This window comes from Chiloscyllium plagiosum, chromosome 30 (assembly GCF_004010195.1).
Source record: "Chiloscyllium plagiosum isolate BGI_BamShark_2017 chromosome 30, ASM401019v2, whole genome shotgun sequence".
Lineage (NCBI taxonomy): Eukaryota > Metazoa > Chordata > Chondrichthyes > Orectolobiformes > Hemiscylliidae > Chiloscyllium > Chiloscyllium plagiosum.
Window position 1 is genome coordinate 41568626 of NC_057739.1, and position 8342 is coordinate 41576967.

The 8342-nt window shown below is 42.1% G+C and overlaps 1 long non-coding RNA gene across 1 annotated transcript in view; it reads right to left on the bottom strand.

The window, feature by feature from the left end:
* Positions 1-3018: 3018 nt before the first annotated feature.
* LOC122564958 overlaps positions 3019-8342 on the bottom strand; it is a 34144-nt gene continuing 28820 nt past the window's right edge. Inside the window, exon 4 of the long non-coding RNA XR_006316047.1 lies at positions 3019-4415. This is a non-coding gene — a long non-coding RNA (uncharacterized LOC122564958). The remainder of the gene's footprint in view (positions 4416-8342) is intronic.

Sequence of the window (8342 nt, forward strand, 5' to 3'; positions counted from 1 at the left end):
CATGCACTAAGAACTTATTGTAAAGAGGGGGCCGTTCAGCTCATCAGCTGCATGCCAGGTCTCTGTAGAGCAAGCCGGTCAGTCCCATTTAGTCCCGTAGCCCCTGAATGTTTAGTTCCTCAAAGGCCTGTCCTATTTCCCTTTGAAATCATCCCTTGCTTCCAAGAAGAGAAAGACTTTTTTCCACACGCCCCTTGGGATCTTACAGCTTTTAGTCAAGACGCTTCTTAATCTTCTAAATTTCAATGTCCGACTTTTCCTCATAAAACAAAAGTGCCTATTCCAGGAATTAATCTGATAAACTCTCTCTGAACTGCTTCTATCACATTTAAATCTTGCCTTGAATGAGACTGATGCTGTCTACTGCACTCCAGATGTGGTTTCATCAATGTCCTGTACAGTTGAAGCATAATCTCCCTACTCTTGTATTCATTTCCCATCACGATAAACCATAGCATTGGAAACGCTCATTGTCAGTATCACACCTCGGGGCACCAGTTAAAAATCACACAACACCAGGTTATAGCCCAACAGGTTTATTTGCAAGTACAAGCTTTTGGAGCACTGCTCCTTTGCCAGGTAGCTAGTGGGACAGGATTGCAGGACACATAATTTATAGCAAAACATCATAGTGTCTTGCAACTCACAGCGCCAGGAACCCAGGTTCGATTCCAGACTCAGGCAATTGTCTGTGTGGAGTTTGCACATTCATCCCGTTTATGTGTGGATTTCCTCCCACAGTCCAAAGATGTGTAGGTTAGGTGAATTGGCCATGGGAAATTGTCACTGGTGTTGAGGGATTTGTAGGTTAGGTGCATTAGTCAGGGGAAATGTAGAGTAGATGGGGAATGGGTGTGGGTGGGATACTCTTCGGAGGGTTGGTATGCACTTGTTGGACCAAATGGCCTGTTTCCACACTATAGGGATTCTATGAACTGATGCAATATGTTGAACAAACATAGATTGTTGTGAAGTCTTTCATGTTTCAGCATGAGTTACAGGTTTCGATTCATTAATATGTACATCCCGGAACTTCTTTCAAATCACATTGCCAAGACAACTTAAGGCTTTATAAAAACAGGTGACATCTCAGCTCAGACCATGCATTAAAGGTGAGAGGTTAGAGTCTAAACCTGAAACCCATTCTAAAAGGTGAAAGACTTAACAGCTAGGTTTATTCAATATATTGCATCAGCTGTATGACACTATGATCTTCTGCTCTAAATTCTGTCTCCTATGATCCTGTCCCACTTGTTACCTGACAAAGGAGCAGCGTTCTGAAAGCTTGTACTTCCAAATAAAACTGTTGGACTATAACCTGATGTCATGTGATTTTTAACTTTGTCGACCTTAGTCCAACACCAGCACCTCCACATCAGGATCACCAGGCGAGCTTAGGTGCACATGGACTTCAAAGATACTTTATACATGAGCAAACTTCAGCACCAACACAACCCCAAGTCAACACATGGAATCAAAGGGAGTTTTCATTCATTCATGGGATTATATACTTTAACCTGAAAGCAAGAAATGCTGCGAACCCACAGTGGGTCAGGCAGCATCCATGGAGGGAGAGCAAACTAACATTTTGAGTCATAGACTGCCTGACCCGTTGTGATTTCCAGCATTTTTTACTTTCAGTACAGATTCCAGCATCTGCAGTAATTTGCTCATGCACTTTATCAGACTGAGTGACAGCAGTGGATTGCCTTCCTTCAAGGGCTTAAGCTTTTCAATTTTATTGAATTGGGGTGGCACAATGGCTCAGTGGTTAGCACTGCTGCTTCACAGCACCAGTTCAATTCCAGTCTTAAACGACTCCAATGTGGAGTTTGCACATTGTCCCTGTGTCCGCATGGATTTCCTCCCACAGTCCAAAGATACAGAGGTTAGGTGGATTGGCCATGCTAAATTGCCTATGGTGTCCAGAGATGTGCAGGTTGGGTGGATTAGCCATGGGAAATGCAGGGTTAAGATAGTGGGATGCGCTTTGGACAATTGGTGTGGGCTTGATGGGCCAAATGGCCAAATGGCATGCTTATGCACTGAAGGGATTCTATGATAAATTTCATCATGTGTCATCAATGGAATTCAAATTCACATCCTCAAAACGTACCGTGATCCTGTGGATTACTAGTTCAGTAACATTGCAACTACACCACCACCTCCACATGACTTTGATTGCAAGCTCTGAATAACAAAAGCCAACCAATTAACTGCAGGAAGCTTTTTGGCAGACTGACTAAATGTTAGTTTATCCAATTGACGGGATGGCGATGTCAATCATTCTGTTTCAGGAAAGGTTGACTTTGTCATTACACACCTACGCTTGTCCATGACATCTCTTTTCAGTAACAAGAATTTGAAATCTTGACTTGATAATGACATCCACACTGCACTACAAAATGCTCTAGTGAATTTGCTTTCAAAATTGGGAGATGTTCTACACTCAACTGGAAATGCAATGGGGCCCATGCCCACATCCCACTGAGATTGCCTGGAATGGAAAGCACTTCTTAAGAGTAGCTTTTCATGGTGATCACTTGTCATTCTATGAGTTTCTAACATTGGGTTGACATCACAAAGCTTAAAGAAGACAAGGTTGAGAGGAGGTTTGATAGATGTGTTCAAAATTGTGACAGAAATAAAAACAGGAAATGCTGGAAAAACTCCGCTAGTCACAAAACCTTTTTAAAAAGTTACATTCTCAGGTTAACTTTAACAATTGGTGTCAGCCTAGATAATGTAATCTGGGCTGACACCAGTTGTTAGAATTCACTTGAGAATGTAACTTTTAAAAAAGTTTTGTGATTTACATATGAAAGAAGTGAAATTGACATGGTCACTCTAACAGATGAGAGACTTAACAAACAATTAAGGTATTTTTCAATGTATAATTTCAGTTACATCACACTGTAAACTTTTGCTATAAATTTTGTGCACTCCACAACCACCTGATGAAGGAGCAGCGCTCCGAAAGCTAGTGCTTCCAATTCAACCTGTTGGACTATAACCTGGTGTTGTGTGATTTTTTTAACTTTGTATACCCCAGTCCAACACTGGCACCTCCAAATCTTGAAGGTAGGAGTGAGCAATAGGTGGACATGGAGCCCAGAGGGGTAAAAAGACATTTAGACAATGGGATGGATGGTAGTAAGACAGAGAAGGAGAAAAACTGATAATGGGGACCATAGTGGGTGAAAATGGGTTGGCTGTGCAGATGTTAATGACAGGGTCAGGGTCCTGGGGGTGGGTAAGGGACATGGAAGAAGGTGATCAAATTCTAATGTTATTGAATCAACATTGAGTGCTGAAGAGTTCCCAAATGGAAAGTGAGACGTTGGAGAGTTAGAGACAAACTGTTCCTATTAATGGGGGACTTGAGAACCACTGATTTCAAATGCGAGAGATAGAGCATTCCAAAGCAGTGAATGGTTATGATCTAGAACACACTGACCAAAAGGATGATCGAGGTTCAATCTTGGCTTTTGAAGGGGAATTGGACAACCACCTGAAAGTAAAATTCAAAATGTGGGAACAGTCAATGTAATGAGTTGGAGTTAAGCTCTTACAAAGAGAGCCAGTATTGGGCCATGTGACCTTCTGTCCTCCAACCCTTCCATGATTCTAAGGGATATGATGGAGACTGGAATGGATGGGGAGTGGCCAATCCCAACCTGGAGAGAATTGGCCTGCAGTGTGGCCATTGCTAGTTTAGTGAGTTAATTGGCCATTCTTACTTTAGGACCCTTAGATCATTCACTTGTGTTGTTTTGGTGTGACATTTCGATCTTATCCCAATGGACCTGAAATAAATCATTTATCTTGGTGAAAATTACAAACACAAGAGGGTCTTTCTTTTTTAATTCTCTGTATCTACTTTTCTTTTTAAAGAAAAAAAAAGCTAGTGTTAAACAAAAGGGGATAAAAAGCATCTCTGTATTGTGAAACCACACGGTAATTTATTATCAGTCTGATAATTCAACTCTGTTATTCGGCAGTCCTCATGAATCCTTTGACTTTCATTCCCTGCAGTCAAGTCATCTCAGAATCTGAGTCTTCGGACATAGGACTGTCTTCACAGCAATCCTCTGCATCAGAGAAAGAGGACACATAGTGTAGACCTGAGACTCGTTGGTACTGGGATAGACAGGAGCTGGGGAACAGGGCCAACTCCAAGCAAGTATTGGCCCTTTGCTGCTTTGAGGAGAATCTCCATCTTTCAAGCAGAGGCGAACACATCACACAGCCCATGATGGTGAAGGTAGCCTTTTGTATCAGGCCAACTCTGGAGTCCCTCAGTTACTGCAGGTCGTAGACTGGAGGGCAGGATTAGTGCCAAGGTAAAAAAGTTCACAATAATGGCTTCGAATTACTGGAAACAGTGATGAAGCCCCTTAGCTCCAACAAGGTATCTGAAAGACAGAAAGCAAAGCACATAGAAATCACTTGAGACACTCTACATTAGAATCAGAATAACCCACCACATCCACATTAAGACTTCCATAAGAATTAGTTCTTTTTTTTAAAAAAAATCTCCCTCAGAATATTGCATCTAGTATTTGTATTCAGGGTAGACCATTTATGATGGAAATTAGGAGACATTTCTTCACCCAAGAAATGGTGAGCCTGCGGAATTCATTACCACAGGAAGTAGTTGATGCCAAAACATTGAATGTATTCAAGAGATAGCGAGGTATTGCACTTGGGGCGAATGGGATCAAAGGTTACCGGAAGAAAGCAGGATTTGGCTATTGAGTTCGATGGTCAGTCATGATCATGATAAATGGCGGAGCAGTTTTGAACGGCCTCCTCCTGCTCTGATCTCCTAAGTTTCTATGTTTCTATAGATTGCCTTTAATGTTGGAATGAATTTCAAGTTGCTTTCAGGAGAAATAACCAAATATAATTAGACACTGATTTAATATGATTTCCAGGTAAGACACTTCTGTTTCAAAGAGTGTGGTGCTGGAAAAGCACAGCCGGTCAAGCAGCATCTAAGGAGCAGGAGGATCGACGTTTCGGGCATAAGCTCTTCATCAGGAATGAAGCCTCATTCCTGATGAAGGGCTTATGCCCAAAATGTCAATACTCCTGCTCCTCAGATGCTGCCTGACCAGCTGTGCTTTTCCAGCACCACACTCTTTGAATCTGATCTCTAGCATCTGCAGTCCTCACTTTCTCCTCAGACATTTCTGTTGTGTGATAATGGCCTGAGAGTTTCTGTATGTTTGACATTGGTGTTTTCTGATATCTGCTATGAAGATCATATTTGTGTTGAGACAGGTATCTTGAAGTTTATTAATAGCAACAATCCAATCCAAAAATGTGCAGGTTAGGTGGATTGGCCATGCTAAATTTCTCATGGTGTCCAGGTTAGGTGGATCAGCAGGGTTACAGGGATAAGGTAGGGGTGTTGGGTCTGGGTGGGATTCTTTACAGAGGGTTGGTGTGAACTCGATGGGATAAATGTCCTGCTTCTACACTGTAGGGATTCTATGATCAATTAAAGCAAAGTATTATGACCATTGGAGACAAAACAAAAACAGAAGTGCTGGAGAAATTCAGCAGGTCTGGAATCAGGAGTGAAGAAAGAAAGCAGGGTTAACACTTTAGGTCTGATATGTTTCTTCTTTGGAACTTTGTGTTTATTTGTCCCATGCTGGCTGATAAAACTATGCAAAATAGGGCCTGGTCTCGATACGTAAAAGTTCCGTGGCTGCTGGAGATTGGAAACAAAAGCAGGAAGTGCTTGAAAACCATACAGTCAGCATCTGAGAGGAGAGAATCAGTGTCAATATTTCAGGCCTAAAATGGCTCATCTTCAGAACTGAATGGGCTGGAAAAGTGATGGATGTTATGATGTTAGACAAAGAAGACAGATAGTAAGTACCAGAGAAAAGGAGAAATGGAACGTTAATGGTGGTGAAGAAGTGCTGCAGATGTACAGTCAGTGTTAATAGCAGAAATCAGGTCAGCTCTGAAATCCATACAAACAAGACATCGAGTAGTCAAAATAGAGGACAGTGTTCATAACTTGTGTAGATGTATCTGCCTATCTTTAACCAGATCTCACTCTCCAAGAGCAGTGTCAGTCAACATGACCAACCGGACTAAGCGGTCAGACCTTCTATCTAGTTTACCTTCAAAGAGGTGACATTAACTAGATTTATTCACAGCTACCAAAAAGGCAAACTTGCAAATCGAAATAAGAAGTCATAAAAAGCACACACGCACAAATCAGTTTGTCAATAACTCTCTGCCGCAAAATTAATTGCCTTGAGGGGACAGGAATGTGAGAGAAGCAAAGCATTTTACTGCTAAAAGCACTCTGCGCACAGACTGTGACAGAGCTGCCTTAAAACCCCATTTAAAAAGCCAATTAATAGGTTTCAATGACATAAATCACGGCTGCCATGTTTCAAAACCCTTAAACTATCCATTACTTTAATATTAGGCAGTCCCTACACCAGTGGTAATCATTGCAGCTCCTGGGAGATGGTGATGGCCTCATCTCATTGTCACTGCACTGTTAATCCAGAGACCCAGATAATGTCCTAGGGTCCCCAAACGCGCCACGGCAGATGGTGGAATTTGAATTAGGAGTTAGGAGTCTAATGATAACCTTGAATCCATTGGGGAAATACCCATCTGTTTCACTAATACCCTTCAGAGAAAGAAACTGCCATCCTTACCTAGTCTGGCCTACATGTGACTCCAGACCCACAATAATATGGTTGTCTCTTAACTGCCTTCTGGGCAATTAGAGATGGGCAATAAATGCTGGCCCAGCCAGTGACACCCTCGTCCTATGAATAAATAATTAATTTTGTGAATATTAATTTTACTTTTGAGTTTTCACCCTCCAGTGTTTGTAATTAAATCTCTTCATCATTTCATGTCACCAAGTAAGGAAGAGTTGGCGATAAGGCAGGAGTGGATGGGTATTGTAGTTACCTAATAGTGAACATCCCAACACAAAGCACTAAAGATGGCATTGAGATCTTGTGCTCCAATATTCATTTCTTTTATATTTGTTAGGGGTAACTGGCGCGGTCAGCATTTAATGCCACTCCCTTATGGCCGTTGAGAGGTGATGATGAGCTGCCTTCTTGAATCACTGTAGTCCACGCAGTGCAGGCACACCCATAGTACAGTTAGGGATGGAGTCCCAGGAGTTTGACTCAGTGACACTGAAGGAACATTGATATATTTCCAAGTCAGGATGATGAAGGGGAACATGCAGGGGTTGGTGTTCTTGTTATCTTTGACCTTTAACTGATCCAGGTTGTGAGTTTCTCTGTGCTGTTAAAGGAGTCTTGGTGAGGTGCTGCACCTCTGGCACACACCGCTGCTACTATGACTCCTTCCACAGCACTGTCCAAACCTGCAACTTTTACCATCGAGAAGGACAAGGGCAGCAGAAACATGGGAACAACCACCCCTCTGCAAATTCCCCTCCACTCACTATCCTGTCTTGGAAATAGATGTTCTATCATTGTGGCTGAATTGACATTCTGGAACTCTCTCTCCCTCAGAAGGATATAGCTGCGATTGGCTGTCTCCATTTCCTTTCTTTTAAGTGAAAAAGCTGCCATGAATGTACAAATTCCTGCCTGCTTGCTTCGGAGCATCAAAAAGTATGTTTTTTATTCAATGTAATTCTGCTATTGAAACTTGTTTATTAAATAATATGGACTGCGCGAGTAGATACGATGGAAACCAATTTAAGGTCATCACTGAGCCTCACAGTCTAACACATTTGTGATAGAGTCATTTTACAGAATTTGCTCAGACAGCTTCTGACACACCTATGGGGCAGGTGGGACTTGAACATAGCCCTTTTGGACCAGAAATAATGACACAATACTGTGCCATAAGACTCTTGGAAGCTATTCCAGAATATGTGCAGGTCAGGTGAATTGGCCATGCTAAATTGCCCATAGAGTTAGATGCACTAGTCAGGGGAAATATAAGGAAATGAGTCTGGGTGGGTTACTCTTTGGAGGATCAGTGTGGACTTGTTGGGCCAAAGGGTCTGTTTCCACACTGTAGAGAATCTAACCTAATCTTATATAAGTGCATTGAGGGTATATCTACAGCACACGGACTGCAGCTGATCAAGAAAATGGTCAACCCAATCTTCCCTGGGGCAAATAGATAAAAGCAATAAATTCCGGCCAAGTCATCAAAACCCACATCCAACATTGCACTATACACAAACAGGCACTCCTATACACACATACACACAGACACGCACACAGACACTCACACATGCATCCTCTCAGAGACTTAGACCACTCTACACTCACGCACACACATATACACTCTCTCTCACAGAC